This window comes from Psammomys obesus, unplaced genomic scaffold (genome assembly GCF_907164565.1).
Source record: "Psammomys obesus unplaced genomic scaffold, mPsaObe1.curated_primary_1811, whole genome shotgun sequence".
Lineage (NCBI taxonomy): Eukaryota > Metazoa > Chordata > Mammalia > Rodentia > Muridae > Psammomys > Psammomys obesus.
Genome location: NW_026596440.1, coordinates 3,633,758 through 3,656,346, shown reverse-complemented (window position 1 = coordinate 3,656,346; position 22,589 = coordinate 3,633,758).

The window sequence follows — 22,589 nt, the reverse complement described above, 5'->3', positions numbered from 1 at the left end:
ATGGCTTTAGTTTTTATGAACAATGAAATCCTCTCCCACAAGTCAGCTGGAGATACTTCCTTTGGCCCAGCTGGCCCAGGTTGGATTCCATCCTGGGCTCATGTCATCCTGTATTCCAGAGATGTCAGAATCATGTTCTTTCAGGCCATGAGGGCTATCAGAAGGCTCTGTCCACATGGGTGAGTGTGGGACTTGAGTGCTACTGGGCAGGAGGGAAAAGGCAAGAAAAGGGGGCTGAGGTAGACACTTCCTTTGTCATCTGCCACCCAGTCTCCCTGCTTCCCCTGGAGTCTTAAAGGCTGGTTAAGGTAGGCACACTGGAAGCTCTTAGCAAGATTTGAGCACTATGAGCCTGTTTCCATCTGGAAACTCCGCCATCCTCTTGACACATGTGTTTGGGGCATGAGGAGGCTCAATTCTGAGCATTGGTCTACCCAACAGGAGCCATTGCTGATGCCTCACTTCAATGAACACACCCATGTCCCCCACTCCCCACTTCGGGACTCCACTCTTAGCCAATGGCCAGAGTAAACCCAAGAGCAGTGCATCTTCCACACACACCAACCAGCCCCTCTCATCCCTGTGACAAGGCTAGTCCCTCCCTTCATATGGGGTCTTTGTTTGCCCACCACCTAATAGACTTAGAGTTATCACATAGCTTCTCTTTTCTGTCTTCTTCCATTCTTTGTTTGATCTGCTAGCTCAGCCTATGACATCTCAACATCTCCCTCCAGTGACTGATAAGCAGAGAACTCTAGCCTGGTCTTAAAGCAGGGGTCCAAAGAAGCCAAACTTCTCTTTATTTAAAACATTCCCAGAAATCACCTTGAGCCTCAGGTCTACTTCCTTAACTTCATCCTCTCCTAGCTTCACACCCAGATTCCTTCAAGTAAGACCTTATATATCTAGACTCAGGAGCATGCTCTCTCTCTCTCTCTCTCTCTCTCTCTCTCTCTCTCTCTCTCTCACACACACACACACACACACACACTAGCTCTTACTTTCCCTCTTGCTCTCATTCTCCCTCCTCTCCCTTTACCATGAAGCTTCTCTGTGGCATTTATCACAACTGACATCCTTTGTGCTCATAACGGGGAGACCAGTTCAGTCAGCCGTACGGTAGTATGGTTAGTGTCCACAGATTTAGCTGGCCTAGTCACTGGGGTGGATTGACTCTAGGATTTACTGCAGTGTAGTTATGCCTGATCATTAGTTGCCTCTCTCCTGCCCCATCCTTCTGAAAGGTTCAAGGATATCTGCTCGGGCTTTGTCGCTTACTCTCTGCATATGCTCACCCACTTAGAGGATTTTGAACATCATCAATGGTGATGACTTCTGTTGGAGATCCTGTAGCCTGGGCCTTTTCACTGGCCTCACATTTCCACCTTGCTCATCTGTAGGCTTTTCCAGCCCGACAATCACACACAGGGGGCCTTGATTTCCTTTATAATATCTGTGCCATGCCTATCCTGTCCTTCAAAATGAGTTGAAACTGTGCAGACTGACATCTTGGAATCAGCATCCAAGTTCTCTCTCCTTCATTCTTGTCAGTACTTTATTACCTATATGTCTTCCACTTCTACTACTGTGATCCAATCCACTCATGTCCTGCTCCTACACACACTATTGAAGAGCCATGGACTCTTCCTACAGAGCTGATGTTGGGTGGCTCAGGAAGCTGGGAAGGAGGTGGGGAGCATCCAGTGGTGTAAATCCCATGACCTAGTTCCCATGACTGTGAGCTGCCAGTGGCTGTCTTTTAAAGGGAACAGTACACATTTAACCATGAGATTTATCTACTCTTTACATGGGAGAGAAATCAACCCTTGATTGAAACCATCAGTCTGAGCCACAGCACAGTCTTTTTTTCATTATGCACAGCATAACCCATGTTGAAGTGGTATACTGGGATGCCACTCCTGCTGAAGCCTGAGGGAGGTGAGGGGTCACTAGGTTGTGACCCTCTTAGATGTGATTAGGGGCCTAAGAGTGACAAAAGAAGCTGTCTGCCTCTTCAATGATGTATACAGATGCCAGACAGCTGGCAACCATGAATCCCATCTCATCAGACGTTGCTGGCAGCAGCATGGAGACCTCATCCCTGGAGGTGTGCAATTCAGATATTTTCTGACATACTGCTGTGAGCAGGACTTCAAGTAACCAAGGCCCAGCGAGGTCCTTACTGACTCAGTTCTTAGGCAGCAGGATAGCTCCTACACACCCCATCACCTCAGCTTTGGGAGGCAGATGCCATTGATTCCCATCTTAGAGGAGAGAAATGTGAAGTGCTGAGAGCGTGGGCAACTCTTGAGAACTGGAAGTGGATTTCCTGGCAACACTCTGGAGAGGAGCAAAGGACATGAGCCATCAAGAGCATTCACAGCATGGCTCCATGCTCAGGGACCCAAGCTGCCAAAGGGTCATACTCATGGCTCCTCCGTATTCAGGGTCCCAGACTGTGAAGATCCAGCACTACTGGATCTGACTATGATGTAACTCAACTCTCATTTCAGCAACTGATGTGCAAAGCAATATTCTACCTGGATGGAGCTCTGTGCTCAGGTCCTCGAGGCATCACGAGCAGGTCCATGTGTGTGATTCTACGTTCATGACCAAGCAGACAATGAGCAGCAGACACCCTGAACCTTGCATTTGCTCAGGCTGATGTGGAACCAGGATGATAATTCTATGTCCCTTTCTTCCTGGACAGCTCCCACCTGCCTGCTTGCATTATTAACAGAGAACACTTGGCTTCACTTTTCCCCAGGACTGGTGAGGATTAATAAGGAGAGTTGAAAGGTGCCTTTGGGTAAAGCAGCCTGAGTGGGAGGAAAACAGCCCTCCTGATCTCAGATGGACTTGTGTTTCCTGTGGACATGCCCAAGGCTGTTTCTGTCTGGCTTTCATGGTGAGTTATGTCATCAGGATCCAGGCAAGTGAAGGAGATGGCACAAGAGGTTAAAAGGAGTGAAGGGAAAAATTGATTTTTCAATCGAAAGTGTCGTTGCATTGATAACAGACTGCCCAAAGATTATAAAACTTCCTACATCTGTGTCCACTGTGGTCACCCAGAATTCATTGAGCTTTTTCTTTTCTTCATAATGAAAAAACCAGGATTAATAGCTAGCTAAACAAATTTATGTGGGATTGGGTTCTTTGTAGCTACAAATGAGTAATTGTTGCAATTTATTATTGTGGTCTTGTTAGGGACAAATGTAGAGGGAATAAGAAAGTAGCTGAAGCCTGGCTCTGAAGCAGAGCTGTTGAGAGTCACAGTGTGGTCCTCATGCAACCTCAGCAGCAGCCTTCTACTCTGAAACAGAGGCAGAAGGGTTGCTCCATGACCCTCTGCTTACCCTGGAGTTTATGTGCTGGGTCTGAGGGGAAGAAGCAGGACTAGAGATTTGGTACAGCCATGTTTCCCTGGGAACCCTTCTAAAGGATTTTGATATCCTTTGGAAGATGATGGAGGTCTGAGGGAGACTCTGCCTTCCTTGGCTCCTGAAAATGACCTGCTCCAGGCTTCAGTCACACCTTTGCACACATTAGCTAGTTGGCTTGGAAGAAAGAAGGAGAGGAGGACCTCCCCTATCAGTGGGCTTGGGGAGGGGCATGCATGCAGAAAGGGGAGGGGGGTGGGACCTGGAAGGGGAGGAGGGAGGGCTTATGGGGGATGCAAAATGAATAAAGTGTAATTAATAAAAGTTAAATAAAAAATTAAAAAAAAAACATTTTTTTCCCTCTGGAACTGGGAATTGAACCCAGGGCATTGTGCATGACAGACAAGGGAAGCACTCAGCCACTGGGCTACATTCTTAACTCCCCCCCTTCATAGTTTTCATTTTGAGACAGTGTCATGCTAGATTGCCCAAGCTTGATACTTTATTTTGATACAAGATCTCACACCATAAGGCAGACCAGTAGAGACTTGCTATGTAGTCCATGCTGGCCTCCAAACTCAAGGCAATCCTCTGCCTCAGACTTCCAAGTGCTGGGATCACAGGTCTGCACTACCATGCCCAGTTCAAAGTGGCACTCTAGTGACAGGCACAGCTGCTCACCTGGCACAGCTGAGTTCTCTCTTCTACACAGCACAGTGAGGCTGGATTCGAGTAGCCAGAAGACAGGCAGCCTCTCATTTCTTCCAGCCTTCCAACTCCAGCCTTCTTGCTTCTAGATATACGTGCCCAGGGATTCCAGGTAGGTTCTGTGGCCACTTTTTACTCTTGTTACAAACTCATTTTCCTCAGACAGTTTGCAATGCAGTATTCAAAAGCCTTTGTTCAGGGCTCTTTTAAATTTGGAGATAACCTTTTCATTTCTGAATGGAGTATTAACCTAGCCAGACATAGCCTTGATAAAGATTATTTTCTGAAAGTAATTTTTAATTTATTTTTTTTAATACACTGATAAATGTATGAACTCATAGAGACTGTGGCAGCATGCACAGTGCCTGTGCAGGATCAAGCCAGACAAAATCACAGCACTAAGAAGGGAAGTGCAGATGGCTATGTTCTTTCTGATGAGGACACCAGTCATGGCTGACTCATGCCATGCTAAGACCCTCCTTTTTAGCTCTATTGTACCTTTAAAGGTCCCATCTCCAAATGCTTTCATGCTCAGCCGTATGAGATCATGGTTTTGGAATATATATTCTGGGGAACTTAGACAGGGATGCATTTTCAGAATCTTGAAGGACCCTCTGCCAAGGGAAGTTCTCACCCCTGACTTGGGCCACCCCATCTCCCATAAAGTTTGTCAGAGTGAGGTGTCTGTTCTCACACAAAGATGTGCCCCTTTCTAGCTCCTGTGTTCTGTTTCAGCTGCCCTCTCTCTAGTAAACATTTGCTTTTACCACCAAAGCACTGACTTTATAGACATGATTTACTTTGAATGACCTTGAACCATCTTAGGACTAGACTGGAAATAGAGAAGTATGTTGCAGCATGGGTGTGCTTTGGTGTCAGTTTTAGGCTTAATGAGTTGAATTTCAGTTGGAGTTAAGTTCATCTCTTAAAAAAAAAAGAAAAAGAAAAATCTATGGCTGGCCATATGTTTTACACTCAATGCAGGGTTTTCAGAAAATCCTGCCTCTTTTGGGCCAGAACGGGACTAGTCTTTCTTAGCTTCTAAGTACAGGCACTCTGTGTAAGAGTGGGCAGAGATGGAACAGCTTTGGGTACTGGACATTGAAAAGTCTGTCTGTTTGTTTTACAACTTATCTTCTTCCAAACTATAGGTTAGCTGAAGCCCCAAGAAATTGTGTTAGAGTTGTGCTTTTGAAGAATGAATGGGTCACAGGGTGATGCTTTCAATATGAGATTAATTTTACTCTAAGTCTGAGGATGCAGTCATACCTGTTCACCCAAGAGCAAGTGTCAAGAAAGTAAGACCTAATAATCCCAAACCAAGATGATCTTAGTCTGTGTTCTCTCACTGTAACACAGTGCCACAGGCTGAATAATTTATGAGGAAGGAAGTCTTATTTGATTACTGCCCTGAAGTCTGCCTTAAGAGTTGCACCTGACACAGGCCTGGTGACCATAAGTAGAAAGCAAATATATATATGCATGTAAGAGAAGGTTGGTGCAGATTTCACAGCAAATATATTCATCTTTTACCAAAGATTTTCAATCAGGATGGTTGGACCAGGGGTTAACCAACCTAGGGCTTTAGAGAGCAACTTTAAAGACATCAGGGACCCTCACCACACACCAAGTCTGCTGCCGCCTTGAACTTGGCTACCCTGTCTTCACAGTCCTAAGAAACAGATCTTTGCTGTCTGCCATTCTCTGTGTCTGTGGTGTTTGATTACGGCAACCAGAGTGGAAAGACCCCAGTGTCAAGGCACAGGGCATCATCTGTGGAAATCACTTTCAAACCCCCGCAAGCTGCATGTGCATAAGAGTTACTTCTCACTGCATCAGGGCACTGGTGGGAAGAACAGTGGGTGTGTACCGAGGGCCGGGAGACCATGGGAACTTGGAATGAGCTCTGTTTCATTGAAGCCAAACTTCTCTAAAATAAGATTTATTAAAATATAAACTCCAATAACCCCAACAGAAGGGTCTGAGCCCCAGGGTCTTCCTACAGCCTTCTTTGCAGCGCTCTCAGTGAGGCTCTCTGGCATTGAACCTCAGATCTATCCATCACGTGTCAAAATAAATGCAGCCTCCTGGTTACGGAATACCTTCTCATCCCTCATGCCCACAGACTTCACAGCCAGGCCTACCTTTAGTCTGCACCAGAAGAAAGGAGCTGTGATCTCAACGTTGCAAGCTTTTATTTACCTTATCTGTAATATAATTAATAGATGACTGCTTGGAGATCAAGGTGCTTTGAAAGGGAATGAGACAGCCTTGTATGAAACTTACTCTTTTGAGTCCGTCCAGGCCCCTATCAAAGTCTGCCTGATAATTTCATGTAAATCCTGGTGTTCCCAACCAGAGTCTTTTAACCTGCGCACACCATTCTTAACACACTGCATTTCAAAGACGGTGAAGGCTGGTCTAACGTGTTACAGGGTTCCATGAAAATCGGCAGAAAATCACCTCATTTCTTCAAATTAACAGAGAAGCTCATTCCCAAGTTATCCTCCCGGCTCTCCCAATCTCTCAAGGGTTAGGAGTAGGAAACCATCTCCCCTGTGTCAGAGTGTCTGCTTTCCTGCATGGAGAGCCTTGCCGGGGATTCTTGGATTCTGGACCTGCCTGGGAAACCCGCCGTGATGTCTTCAGGTGCCACTGTACATGCTGCAAACCACAATACATGTATTTACACTCTTTCTATTGTGTGCCTGGACGTAATCATGCACGCTTGCTCTGCTAATCAGTTGTTCTTTTAACCTGTCTCCTACCATTAAAAAGAGAGCTCATTGGGGAATGGAGAAATGCTTCAACTGGGAAGTTGCTTACTATGAAAGCATGAGGACCTAAGTTTGGATACCTAGGACCCACATAAAACAAACAAACAACAGTATGCAGATAAATGGCTCAAAGATAAATGCTTGTTGTGTAAACAAGAACACCCATATAAAAGAAAAAGCAGGAGTGTGGTTAGCCCTCTTCACATGGTTTTTGTTTCTGAGTTTTAGTATAGACTTGGCAGCCATGGTCATGGTGCCTCACTGGATAACAGTATAGACTTGGCAGTGATGGGCAGAGTGCCCCAATAGATGACAGTATAGACTTGGCACAATGGGCATAATGCCTTGCTTTACTGGAATCAAATCCCATTAACTTACTTGCAGACTCTAAGTTAACCCACCCACAAGGACACTGCTTCTCAAGATCCATAAACACATTCATAAACCCAAAGACCCAAAGACAGAGATGTGGCCATTCCTGTGGAGAGACACTAGTCTCTGAGAGTGAAAGGAGGGGAAACTCTAGGTGGAAAATGTGTTGTACAGAACTGGAGATGAAACAAGGTCCCAAAGGAAGGGGACTTATTGATACTCAGTTTGCTTCGCACAAAAATGTAGGCATCCTCATAAGTGCGAGTGACATTCTCTCAGTCCAGTGCATCAGCTTATTTCAGTGGAAGACTTGGGGACAGACAGGAGTTTCTTTGTTCCTTAGCAAATTCTTGCCACTGGGCTCAGAACCCTGTGAAGGAGTGTAGAGTTGGAGGGTGATTCAGTCATCAAAGCATGTTGAGAAGATCTCTGGTAAACTCTGCTGGTTTGAGACAAGCTGGAGTTGGCCCAGGCAAAGTGTCTTGGCAGGACTTGTGCTGCATTGAATCTTCTCTGTGAGGACAGCCCATGCACATCTCCCTTTTAGGGGGAATCATGCTCAGATGAGGCTGGTATTTCATACTGGAGGTTGGACAATGCACATCAGGGGAACCCTTTCCTCAGCAGTCCTGGTCATGATTTTTCTTTCTACATCAGGACTGTCAATTTCCTTTCCCTCTGGAGAAGTATGGTACCAAACTCCTACTGAGATGTCCAGGATGGTGGCTTCAGTAGTGTTCCACATCCTTCCCAAAATGATGCTTTGTCGCTGAATTTGAGTATCTTAGGTTGGAATATTGTGAAACCCTCTAACATCCACAGTCTCAGGACCATCTGTGAAGTTGATGACTTTCTTCTGTTTGTACCATGACCTCCACATCTCAGACATGTGGAATTCCTTCCTAGGTTCTTCCAAGTGTAGATGACACCCCAAGGCTGCTACGCACTAGCTTTCATCCTACCATGTCACTGGGTTGAAGTCTGAACTCACTGGGTGTTCTAGTCTGTGTCCAGGTGAAAAGTAAATCCTTATAGGACAAACAGGGATATATGTGTGCATATCCCTTGAGTCTCACCCCAATATGCTGCAAGCATGGGGTGAGACCATCTTCCAAAATAACCCCCTAAGTCATGCCTATCCCTTCTCAATGGCATGAGTTCTTTTGTAGTGTGTGCAGAGGAGGTGGTCAGGAATATTCTTGCCACACTGCTTGTGGTACTCATCTGTCAACTTCCTGGTCTGCCTTCAGGGGTCCAGCTGACCTCAGGATGCACCCCAGAACCTTACTACAGGTACAAAGCAAAGGGGAAAATGTCCAGATGGAAGGTGTTGGGGAGGTGTTGAGAGGCTAGAAGGCATCAGGGGCCCTCCAGACAGCACCCCAACTATGCAGGGCTCCACCAGGGAATTTAGATTTTTTTGTGGGTAGGAGATACTCAGAAGAAAAGCTTTTATGAGTATGGTCTGAAAAACCAACATTAGAGGCAGATGTTAATAGTAGCCCAGAGCAGACCACTCCACCTCCATTCCCTGGACAGAAGTTTTCCAAACACATAGAACAGAGGCTTGATTGGGATGATCTCTCATTTTTTTCCCCACCAGGCTTCTTTGGATACTGAGTATAGACCCAGAAATAATTTGAGTCACTCTTGATTTTTTAACTCATATTCTCAACAAGCCCCTGGAGTATTTAGGGCACAGGAAGGGGTCTAGCAGAAACAGGAAAAAGGCCTTTGTCTTGTCTGTGGGTGTCCTTCCTACTCACTAATGATGTCCCTGCGTGACTATGTGAGCAGACAAGTGTGTTTTCTGTGCTCACCCGCTCACTTACTCATTTATGCACAGAACAATCAATCACTCACCTGTCAACCACAGCACTCATCAGGAGGTCATTAGGTATGAAGCAGGCTACGTGACTTGTTCTTAGTGACTTAGGAAGCAGAACCTAGAATCAGGCTCCAAGATCTCTGGGTCCTTATCTCAGCTAGGCTGTGGCCTAGGATGATGCTGAATGAACCTTGTCCATGCTGACTTCCCCAGTGCCATAGGGCAAGGGTCACTTTGATGACACCTGATCTGTCTACACTGTTATGAAGGGTCAATTTCCCACACTGAGAAGAAACAGTAATCAGGGGTCCCAGAGGACTGAGAGCCTGTGGGTGCTATATTCACCAGAGACCCAAGAGACTTGCAGGAAACTATTACTTACATGGGGAGACCATGTCACTCCCAGCCAAGAAAACAGAGTTTATGTTGCACAAAGAACATCTTAGGAGAGGTTATGCATTGTCAGGATGGAGAACAGGACTTTGTCATTGCTTCTCCCATGTTCTAGTTTTCGTCCTATTCCTGTGATAATGGATTTTGATCAAAAGCAACTTAGTGGAGGAAAGGGTTTATTTCATGTTACATCTTATTGTAACTCCTGGGTATAGTCCATTATTTAGGGAAGTCAGGACAGGAACTCAAGCAGGAAACAGAAACTGTGGAGGAACCAGCTTGTTGGCTCACCGAGGCTATTCTCACCTAGCTTTCTTACGCAGCCCAGGACCACCTGCCTAGGAAATGGTACCATCTACAGTAGGGTGCAGTGTTAACGTACCTCGTAAATGAGTAGTCAGTTGCCCTGGCAGGATCGGTTGCTGTCAGCAGACACTGGGTGCTTGTTTCTGTTACTCCAACTACACATTATGCGGAGCGCAGCACCTTGCCTTCCCACGTCAGCTCATGCAGGCACCTAGACCAGCGCCACCAGATCCATTGCAAAGAGAGGCTCTTCAGGGTCTACAGCCCAGTGTGCATTTCTTGGGGCAGCTCTGTGGTCCTGATGGACCTTTGTGGGGTATTGAAGATGGGTTGAGATTATTATGTGGGGGATTTTACAGGGACACTAAACACTGCTGGTCTGGGGCTCCTTGCTGGACTTCAAATCCTTCCTTTTGCTACCTATAGCTGTGGGATTTGCACTAACACAAACACTTCACTTCCTGCTTGTCACAGGTGTGGAGCATTCTGCGAGGCAGATGTCCTGGCTTGTAGACAGCCTTATCATATACTACCATTATTGCCAGTAGTACATGCATTTTTGCCACAAAACTCAAGAGGATGCCCTTTCTTCCAAGGGGATGTATCTCAGGGTCAGGAAACTCAAGGAGACAGCAGGGAAAGTTTCCTCCCTGAGCAGTATGCTCTCTGTTTGGTGTCAACTTTATCAGCTGGATTGGCACCTGAAGCATCTTTATCGGCTGGACAGCACTCTAAGGTTGTGAATGAGGAAAAGAGAAACATACTGTGGGTCTCATTATTTCTGTGTAGCTAATTATGATTTCTGCAACAATTTGTAACACATTTTTGGGACATTTGGATAATCCCAAATAAATACGCAAACCACACATTACTATTCTGGAAAATGGCGCTGAAAGCACACACTTCTGCACAGTCTAACTCATTGTATTTTTATGACTTTGGTTAACACCGGACTTTTAAAACCAGTAAATAACTGTTAAGGGCAGAGCCATTTGCTTTAAAAATATTTTATGGGCTTAATTTTGGGGATGGTCAAACATCCTCCTAGATTTCCCTCCCCTCAGAATTTGTGGAAACTTGGTGTTCTGAATGGCTCTGGTTGGTCACAGTGCTTTCCTGATCAGCGAGGGAGGGCTGCATTTCTGCCAGGAGGATGCATTATGCAACTTCCCCAGAGAACCCTCAGGAGCCATGTCAGTCCCAGTTTGGTTATTACTAAGCCATCCCAAAGGCTCGAGACCACCAGATCCTGCCAGGATTTTATTCTTGGAATCCAGACAGCTGCAGAAGAGCTTGGTCCTCCAAATACTCATTTGCACTCTGATGTCATATGCCTGTACTTCAGGTTTGCAGGGACTGATAGTCAAACTTTACCCTCGCACTGAAGGCTGGGTACAAAAAAGACAGAGTAGACATGGGTTGTTTCTGGACTTCTAGCCTAAGCCTGATCTCTGCTCACCAGTTCTTAGGAGTCCTTTGAGCCAGGAGAGACTCAGAAAACTTACAAGGGCAGAAGAGTCACAGGTGAAAGAATGATACTCAGATGTCTGTCACCCGGGGCTGGGGCTGTCAGTGAAAGGCCATACGCTGTGTAGGGCTCTTAGGCCCCCAGTGCCCTAAGCAGCCAATGGTGCCATGATGTGGCTGGCAGCACAGAGGCTCTGTTGATGATATGCTCTCATTTTAACATGAACAAACAGAGGACTTGGAAAGAAAAGCTTGCCTTACATGCAGTCAAGAAATGGCAGGGCCATTGGTATCTGCGGATTAACACAGTCTCACAGGGACCATGGTCCCAACAGCTTCTTCCGCATCCTTCTCCAAAGCTGCTGAACTGAGGAGCCAGGACCCAGATTTTGAGAGTGGCACCCATCTATGCCTTACATATGAGTATGCCCAGGCCTACATGAGAACTCCAATCTCTGCAGCAGGATTTAATTCCTACTCCTCACTAGCGCCACACCGAATAACCCCCTGCCATACAGTCTGGGAGCTTAGGTGATGTCTGTAAGAATGTGGGGAACATTCCAAGTTCCCACCACAATGGGTGATCAATGTGGGATAGAATTTGCCAAGAAACATGGAAAGACTAGAGAAATCCATCCTCAACAGCATGTGCCACCAGTACGGCTGAATTACTTTACCAGGTCTAGTGAGAGGTGGGATATTCAGGTTTGGTGCAGGTTGAGTATGGGATGAGGATTAGATGGTCAACCCAAAAGCTGAACTTTAACTTTCAGCTTTAACTTTAACTTGAGGTGCCTGTGCTTTTCCTGGGGTTCATCAAATGCCATCCCATTTCAGAGACATAAACACTAGGGGATTCATTTATTTCGACATGAAAAACTTCACACCTAGCAGTGTGTGAGTTTCCTGTGTCCCAGTTTAGCTGTGAATATAGCCCAACACAACTGATCACAGGTTCATGTCGCAGTGTTGAAAGACTAGACACTGATGCTGGAAATGTGGAACCACGGGCCTCACCCAGTCTCCTTTATTATCATTTGCTATTGCTGCTTGTTTGATTTCCCCAGGTTGTGGTGTGTGTGTGTGTGTGTGTTTGTGTGGTGTAGCATTGCCCAAAGCTTCTTACATGGCAGATATATCTTCTCTTCCATTTAGTGTCCCTCTCTGTGCATCCTTTCCCAACTCCACAAGGCTAGTAAAAGAACATGAGGCTTATGGGGAGAGAGTAGAGACTGGGAGCCTCTGGTAACATAAAGGTGGTAGCAAAACTCTGCCTTGTACCACTGTGTGCAAGTCTGGAAATCATGTGTTCCCTTTTGCACTACATATTCGTAGAGGCAGGATCATACACCCTGCTTCTGTGAAATACTGTTGTAATTATAAGAATGCAGGAGATACATATGCCACACACCTAGAATCTCACCCTCCATAAGCCCTAGTTAGAACTCAGGACTAATAGGGATCCCAGCTGCCATGATGGGGTGCCTTCATCCTCAAGAGAGGGGAGGGGATGCTGGCTGCATTGACTGGCCCTTCTTCACAGGCCTCTTGTGATGTATCTGATGGAGACATCTGAGTCTGCACGCTTTGTGGTCTTCATCCGAATCTAGATGGGAAACGCTTTGTCAAGATTTAGAGCCCAGGAAATCAGTCCATTACATTCTCAGTAGGTGCCACTTATACGCCTTTAAGCCACATCTGTCGAGATAAAACGGCATTCCCGAGACATTTGGCTGCATGGAGGCTGCACAGTTGTTACAGAATGTGAAGTGTTAGGACAGAGCGATGTCAGAGATAACCCTGTTTTTCTCAGTGCCCCCTTGAAGAAGCATCACCTGCTGCCCTGGAGTGGAGAGTCCTGACCCAAGACCAAGCAGGCCCTGAAAACTGATACTAACTATATTTTTAGGAAATGCAATTTTTACAAGACCAAGCCATGTACCCTGCTTAATGTGGTTGTCTTGTTAAGTGGATTGCCACCTTGGGATGTGTAAATCACAGAGGCCCTGAAAGTAGCTCCTGCCCCCACATCTGTGCTTCTTACTGTGGTCTCTAAGCCAGAGCTTGTTCTGTTGAGCTAGCAAACTGTACACACACAGTGCACATCAGTCATGAAGTCCACCTTGGCTGTGGCCAAGGAAGAGGTGATTCTGGTTTCCAGACTGCTTAAATTACAGCTGTGTATGGGTTTGTTAAGGCAGGGCACTGTGTAACATTGACATTGTATGAACATCTGAAGGTATTTTCTCACCCAGGATACCTAGGGAAGTTGATACACAATACTCTTCACAGGACCATCAACTCTATTATAGGTATATTTACTTTGCAATGAACTTAGTGCAACAATGTCTTTCTTGTAGCCACTTTCCTTTTTTTTTCTGAGTAACTTATTTACAAATTTTACCCTCATTCCCTCTCTTCAACTCCTTCAGTGTACCACTCCACTTCTCAAATTCAAGGACTCTTTCAATTATTGTTTCGGGCACACACACACACATACACACACACACACTCCTGAGTGCATTTAATGTTCTCATATACATATTATTTTAGGGCTGACCACATGCTATTAAATTGCTAGTTAGATGGCTCATCTCTGGGAAAAGCCTATGTTACCTCTCTCCACAGTTGTTAATTGCTGTGGCTTTTCATGTAGTGGTTGGGACCCGTGAGATCTCTCCCTGTCTACACTGACCCACCTACACTGATGATGTATTCATCATTCAGGTCTTCTTCAGGTGGCCATACTGTTGTGATTTCATTGGTGCCCTTCCCAATGTTCCTGTCAAAAGCCGCAATCTGCAGCAGAGGCCCTGTCCGCTGTCTCTTACAGTCTTTCCACCTTATCTTCTGTGATGCTCCCCATGCTTTAGGTACACAGATTGCACTACAGGTTTGTCAGTGTGGCCTGCGCTCTCCATGAGATTCCCTGTTCTCCGAGTTTTGACCACTTGTATCTTTCTGTAATGGTCTCCATCTGATGCAGAAAGGAGTCTCTATGATGAGAGTCCAGAGCTACACCTATCTGTGGGCATAATAATAAATATTCAAAAGGCAGCTAGGAATTGTCCTGGGTATTGAGAATGATTAGAACCCTTTGCAATTCAACCTTATTATTTTTTCCTGCCTCCCTGAGGTACTGTGGGTAAAGATAATAGTAGACATCCTAAGTGCTTATTTGATGTATGTCTGTTTTGTGAAATGGTAATTGGAATCAAGACAGCCACAGCCGTAAGAGTCACCATTCATGGGTGTGCACACTGAAGACCTACTGTCCCATTCTTTGCGTCCATGGGATATGGCTGAGATGTACAGTCACCGCAGTCTCTGTTGGGTCTGTTTTGAGTCCAACTCCTTTATTTCTCATGTAAATAAGACCCTGTGATTTTGGATTTCTTTGTCTTATTTTCCTTTACTATACCATCTTCAAGGTTCATCCACATTGTTGCCAATGCTTCCATGCTGAAACGTTCTAATGGAATGTTTAGCTGTCAGTGGACTGTTAGGCTGTTTCCACAACTTGGTCACTGTGAATAGAGCTTTAGGGACCATGAGGTGCTAACATCCCCAAAGATATGTATTTCAATTTTTCAGTTGCACGTGCATGACAGTTGCTGTTGATTTTTGTGGTAGTTTCATTTACTTATTTAATTTTCACTAATCTCTTTGCTGTTTTCTAAAACATCTGCACCAATTTTATTTATTCCCCAATAAGGCACAAAGGTCCCTCTTTCTCCATATTGTCAGCAGCATTTGCTATTGTTACTCATCCAATGGTTGTATTTTAACTATAAAAAAATCTGTAATCTTGAAAGGTAAAACCACACCCCCAAGGGATTTTTAAAATTTTATGTATTCAGTCACCTTATCACCCAATCCCAGCCCCCACCTCTCTCTCCTCCCAGTCCCACCTTCCAGCCCTCCTCCCTCCATTCCCCTCTCCCCTTCTTCTCAGAGAAGAGGAGGCCCTTAAGGAATACCAGCTCACCAAGGTGCCTCAAGTCACAGCAGGACTAAGCACATCTTCTCCCACTGAGACCAGATGAGGCAGCCCATCTAAGAGAAAGGGAACCAAAGGCAAGTAACAGAGTCAAAGACAGGCCTTACTCCTATTGTGAGGGGGCCTACATGTTGACTAAGCTGCGTATCTGCTACATGTGTGTAGAGGATCTAGGCCTTGTCCATGTAAGCTCTTTGGTTGGTGGTTCAGTCTCTGTGAGGCTTCATAGGCCCAGGTTAGTTTACTCTGTAGGTCTTCTTGTGGTATTCTTGGTCCTTCTGGCTCCTTCAATCCTTCCCCTGACTCTTCTGCAAGACTCCCTAAGCTCAGCCTACTGCTTGTCTGTGGGTCTCTGCATCTATTTCCATCAGCTGCTGAATGAATCCTCTCAGAAAATAGTTACCCTAGGCTTCTGTCTGCAAGTGTAGAAGAGTATCATTAACAGTATCAGAGGTTAGCTCTGTTCCCCATTTTTTAAGTGGATTACTTGGATTGTTGCTTTTCAGCTTCTTTAGTTCTTTATATATACTGGATATTAGCCCTCTGTCAGATAAAGGGTTGGTTCTTTCTAAAGATTCTTTCCCAATCTGTAGGCAGTCGTTTTGTTTTGATGACGGTGTCCTTTGCTTTACAGAAGCTTTTCAGTTTCAGGAGGTCCCATTTATTGATTGTTGCTCTTAAAGCCTGTGCTGTTGGAGTTCTGTTCAGGAAGTTGTCTTCTGTGCCAATGAGTTCTAGGCTGTTCCCCACTTTTTCTTCTAACAGATTTAGCATATCTGGTTTTATGTTGAGGTAGAATGGCAGAGAAACACTTAAAAAAATGTTCAACCTCATTAGCCATTAGGGAAATGCAAATCAAAATGACCCTGAGATTTCACCTTACACCCATCAGAATGGCCAAGATGAAAAACTCAAGTGACAACACATGCTGGAGAGGTTGTGGAGAAAGGGGAACCCTCCTCCATTGCTGGTGGGAATGTAAACTGGTACAACCACTTTGGAAGTCAATCTGGCACTTTCTCAGACAATTAGGAATAGTGCTTCTTCAAGACCCAGCTATACCACTGCTAGGCATATACCCAAAATTTGCTCAAGTACGCAATAAGGACATTTGCTCAACCATGTTTGTAGCAGCTTTATTTGTAATAGCCAGAACCTGGAAACAACCCAGATGTCCATCAACGGAGGAATGGGTACAGAAATTGTGGAATTTTTACACAATGGAATACTACTCAGCAATCCAAAAAGAGGAAATCATGAAATTTGAAGGCAAATGGTGGGATCTAGAAAAGATCATTCTGAGTGAAGTATCCCAGAAGGAGAAAGACAAACATGGAATATACTCGCTTATATAGACCTACAAGACATGATAAACATAATGAAATCTATACACCTGAAGAAGATAATTAAGAAAGCGGACATGAGATATGATGATCATTTAGAAAGACTAATGAGATATGCATTGAACGTATGACAGGAGTCTACTGCAGAAACCATCCGAAAGACTCTACCTAGCAGTGTTCCAAAGTAGATACTAAGACTCATAACCAAACCTTCGGCAGAGTGCAAGGAATCATATGAAAGAAGGGGAGTTTGATGTGGAAAGGATAGGAGCTCCACAAGGACCAAACATATCTGGGCACAGGGTCTTTTCTGAGATGGACACTCAACCAAAGACAATGAGAGGATAAAACCTAGAACCTGTGCTCAGATGTGACCCGTGATAGCTCAGTAATCAATTGGTTTCCCATAGTAAGGGGAACAAGGATTATTTCTAACAGGAACTCAATGACTGGCTCTTTGACCTCCCCACGTCCCAAGGGAGGAACAGTATTGTTAGGCCACAGAGGAGGACTTTGCAGCCTGTCCTGGAAATACCTGACAAAACGGAGTCATATGAAAGGGGAGGAGGTCTTCCCCTATCAGTGAACTTGGAAAGGGGCAGGGAGGAGATGAGGGAGCGAGGGTGGGATTGGGGAGGGAATGAGGGATACAGCTGGGATACAGAATTAACAAAATGTAAGTAATGAGAATTAAAAAAAAAAAAAACAGTGTCAGAGGTTGATGTCTCTCCCATAGGATTGGTCTCAAATTGGGCCAGTCATTGGTTTGCCATTTCCTCAATCTCTGCTCCATCTTTTTCCCTACACTCATTGTAGGCAAGACGAATTTTGGGTTGAAGGTTTTATGGGTGGATTGGTGTTGCCTTCTCTCTACTGGAAGTTCCACAGGGATCTCAGCCTCAATTTACATTTTCTTACTCTATAGTCCTGTCTTTATTAGTCATTTTAAAGCATCTACTGTATCTTTCTTGTATGTAACTTTTTTTCAGAAAGTAAGCAATATTAGCATGTATTTGCCTTTCTTTCCTGAAAAGAGTGTCTGTATACTTTGCAATATTTCTTAGTTGGACTGATCATCTCTCCTTCAGCCATAAAGACTTCTCTCCCCAGTTCCCTTCTCTTTCCTCAGAGAACACCCACTGTGAGGACCACCCAGCTCATGTTCATGTTCAGTCTTTCACTTGTGTGCAGACCCTGGTCAAGTGGCCACATAGACACCTGTGTAATGGCAAAAGCCATAAGGAGATGGGGAGGATGGAGAGCTTTTTTCGCCAGAGATTTTATGAAAATGTTAAGCTGAGTCTAATCCCTATGAAACAAAAAACCACACCAGATTATGAAATATCAAAAAAAATTCTGGGACTATTCTAAAATATCAAGACCAGGAAGGACAGTAAATAAGAGCCAGCTGGGGATAAAGGGAACTGCAAGCAGATCCAGCCCAACTTCTCCTCAGTCCTTAGTTGAAGAAACAAAGCAAAGAACATTAAATAATGTTCTGGAAATGTAAGAAAAAACAAATGGAAGATAGATAATGTTACATGAGCAGTAGGAGTCGTTGGGGTGATGATGGTAAGGAGAGGGTGTGCTTGGATGCACTGAAGGCATCTGTGAGGGTCCAGAGCCCAAGGGTACAAGGTCATCTCAGCTTCTTACTGAGTCCCTCTATTTCTAACCTCTATTCTGAGTATCCTGGTGGGGGAGCCAGGGGAGATGGATAATTAGTATCACATATCCTAAATGGTAAGGTGCTGACAGCTCCCATAGGCACATTTAGCTGATGGATAGCTTCCCTGGAATTCACCTGACCCTTGGCCATGTGACACCAGCAGCATCTCCCAGACACCCTGGGGCTCAGAAGGGTTGTGACTGAAAACATGGGGACAGACTCACCCAGTTGTGCATCTTGTCTGCAGGATTTTCTCAATGACTGACATTTTACCACAGCATCGTGGGGTGCTGTGCTGCACTCTATCCTTCATCTCCCATGGAAACATGGTCTGCTGCCGTTCTTGAAATGCAAGGGACTGAAAACAGCTGTCTTTGAGATTTCAGAGCTCCCACTGTTGTTCTGAGCTTAGCCCTTTGCCTTACTTCTATGAGCTAGTGTCAGGGTCTCCTTGGCATCCTTTAGGGAACCACTGTCTACACAGTACAGCAAAACCAGTTGCTCTTAGGGACGCATTCCAGGGACAGGGGAAAAGGACTCTTGCTTTCTTGCACCTTTGCTTTGAGTTCCCTCATTCTCAGCTGCTCATGAGGCCTGTTCCCAGCAGGACCTTGTCACTTGGGGCTTTTTATTGCTACTCCAAAGCTCTCCCCAGATCACTTAGATGATTCTAAAGTGCCCACAGATTACTTTGTAATTGCAGGTGACACATATATGTCACCTTAGTTTACTAAATATATATTCTTCTTGTCAGATGCAGGCTGTGCCCATGACATTTGCACCAAGCAGGTCCTGGTCAGGGACATTGGATCTGTGAGTGCATAAGCTACCTCGATGTGCCTTGGCCTTTTTTTTGGAAAAAGGATTCAACAGGAAACCAAGTAACAGAGAGACCTCTGACTCAAAGATAAGAAGTTTATGAAGAGTAGTTCATGTAAATAATAGAATACAGGAGCCAGGAGGAGGAAAGCAGTGTGTATGGTACACACAGAGTAATTGAATACAGAACTATGTCCCAGAGGGCACAGCCAGGGGAAGCCCCTCCAGCCAGCCCCTCCTTTCTGCCAGGGTTCAGCCCCTCCTCTTGTCAGGTATGTACTGCTCCTGTTTCCTGTGGAGAAGGTGGAGAATTGGGGAAAATGCAAGGGAGTAACCTTAAATATATACCAACAGAGGGAGTAAGACTGTATTGTTTTTGTCCCATGTAGAAAAGCTCAGCTAACTTGTTTCGTTCCAATGCTGAACCTGCTACCTTCTCTCCCTGAGAATAAATTGGTTAATTTTGCAGAGTGCTTTGAAAACGCACAGTGCTGTAAAATGGCCCGGACTGGAGGAGGCCCCACACAGATACTGGGAGGAGAAAAGGCAAGTGGGAGCTCAGGTTTGTCATTTGCATAGCAAATTTCATGACTGCCTTCGGAAATTATGCTTTCTTATTTATAAGTCTTGTCAATGAAATAAATTGTATGGAGTCACCAGATGGCCTTGAATTTTGTCTTTTACTGCTTAGTACCATCTTTGGAGAGCCTTTGTTCATGGGACTGGAGAGTGTGAGGGTGTTAAATGGCAGAAAAGGGAACTCAGTCTAATCCATGATTGTCATGGCTATCTATTTATTTGCTCAGTGAGGTGAGGGGGAGATATCTCATTTAGGCTTATTAAAGGGTCCAAAAGTGTAGCACTCCCTAGAAGGGTCACTATAAATATGCCACACACTATATTTCATAGGATTTATGGGAAAGGAAATTGAAATCTCCTAAAAATAGAATTGAATCTTGTCCAAACAATATTGGATATACCAAACTAGTGTCTCTGTTATTACAGAACGGGCTGCTTTTCTAAGTACAGTTTTATAAACCTTTGGTTTATTTTCATAAATTTCAGACCTTATAATTCTACAGTATTCTGAAGTCATCAGCCAGGATGATAGCACTTTGGAAAATAATGAGAGGCTTGTTTGTGGCCGAGTGGCTACTTCTTTTTGTCCTTCCCACTAAGACAGCGAGACATCCACAGGCAGCTCCACAGTTCCAAGAAGTCAAGGAGGAAGGGCTACCTGGGTCAGGCAAGTCTTGTTTCTCACAGAAAGAGGCTCTGGGCTCTCATGGATCCTTCCACATTACCTTCTCTTCAAGGTGAGGTCTGCTTTTGCTCTTTTCCTCAAGTATGTCTTACATGCTCCCCCAACTATGCCTCTTTTTATTTATTTATTTATCTATTTATTTATCTATTTATTTATTTATTTATTTATTTATTTATTTATTTATTTATTTTACTTTGCTTTCAGAGATGAGGTCCCTTGTGCAAGTCTGCTTTTAATACTATGGCTTGTCTCCACACTCCACAGACCACAGGAGTGCAGGCATCACATGTTTTTGTGTGCGTGCTCTCTGACCGACCCCACATACAAAGGAAGAGCTTTCCCAGTGAGTGAACCCAAGGCTGGCCTACAGAACACAGCACACCACACCCCTGCGTTTACCCTGAGACCCCTTTCATTCTCCTCTACTCCTGCCACTGCCTAGGGTTTGCCTGCAAGAGGGTGACCCACACAAACTGCCCCCAGAACCCCAGTGGAGGAATGCGAGGGAGTCCCAGGAACACTTTGCCTTTTTTGACCCCAAGTTCTCTTTTGGTTTTAACATTTTAATTATAAACAAACTACTAAGGGGAACCCCAAAGCCATGGAAATTGCTGTTTTCTGACAGAAAGTGATGGAATGGGAGAAGGCAGAAGCACATCCTGGGGAGGGAGAGGAAGGCTGGGAGCCTCCCTGCCTGGGGTGGCTCCTTACCTGTTTGAAGGCTGCTTCTGTGTGTGTCACTCCTGCGCTGTTAGAAGGTTAGTCTTTTGTTAAATTATTTAGAGCTTTTGTGGGTGCCACTCAGGCTGGGATTAAAGCTCTAGGCCTTTTTCTTGGCCCTGCCGGGAGGCTGCCACATGTTTTCTATAACAAGATCTCCAGGAAAAACAGTTTGAACAGGAAAAATTAGCATTTGATACACATTAATCCTGTATCAATGGCATTCAGTCCAGATAATAGCAAGAAAGATGCTTCTGCAGGCGCCACTTATTCATCTTCCACCTCAGGTTCCAAGTCTCATCTGCTCACATCTTCACCATAAAGGTGACATATGCTTCCTATGACGTCAGAGTGATTAATTAGCAACGTATAAATTACTTGTAATGATCTTGGAAAGGATTTATGATCTGTCTTGTCCTAGGATAGAAGCCTGCTACTGTTGCCAAGATTGTGAAAATCTAAAATCATTATTGACACTCTTCAAAATGGCAAGATATCCTGTACTGATAGGCTCAGGTCCTCCTGGAAACATTTGTGGGGGCTGTGCAGCCTCACAGGATACACTTGTCAGCAGAACGCCTCCTCTTTTCCCTCAGTGTCAGATCCCTTCAGTCCAGCCCACAGGCTCAGCTGCTTTTCAACAGAGAAGTTGCAAAGGGGCCCAGAGCCCACCTTGAACAGACTCTCCTTGGGAACAAAGCAAGCTGCTGGTAACCTTCACCCACAGAGGGCTACTTTTGGCTGGGCCTGGCTCGTCTCATACACATTATCTTTGAATGTTCCCAACACTCTGAGAGCATAAGTGTCATTAAAGATTTATAGACAGAAAAAGAGAAACCTGAACAGGTCAAGGCATATCCAGGTGTCTGAAGTCAGTCAGTGGACCATTCCAGGGGCAAGGCCATCTGATGGAGAAGCTTTGTTCTCAGCTACTGCAAAACAGAGGAGAAAGGTCTGGAGCACAGACTGACTCTTAATACCTGCCAGTATTTTTTTTCTTTAAAGAATTTTTAATTTTTTTAATTATTATTTTTAACAGGGTCTTACCAAGGCTTGTCTGGAACTCGCCCTGCAGTGGAGGCTAGCCTCAGATTAATTCAGATGTGCATTTAAACACATCTGAGGCCTGGAAGGCAGACAGGGAGGGGTTGACTCTGACCTCTGTGAACCTGAGGAGTGTTCTAAATGTCCGTCAGCCAGTGAATGCTGAGTGCTGCTTGTAACCAGCTGCTGGGTTCCTCACTACCACAACTTTTGGCTTGGCATTGGCAAGCCATCAACTCTTTAATGTCTTTTTCCTCAAGCTGGACAGTGCCTCTCTTTTTCCCCAACTGTACTGGGGGGCATGAACAATCTCTGTGAGCACTTTTTTTTTCTTTTTTTAGAGAGGGACAGTGACCCATTGTCTCACCTTGGGTGCCAAACAGTCAGGAGCGGCTTGCTATGCACATCTTGCCAGTTCTCCATGCCCAAGTTCACAGGCTGTGAGAGCTAAGAGGTGCCCTTTGAACTATGTGGTGAAAGCTATGGGACCCTATAGGTC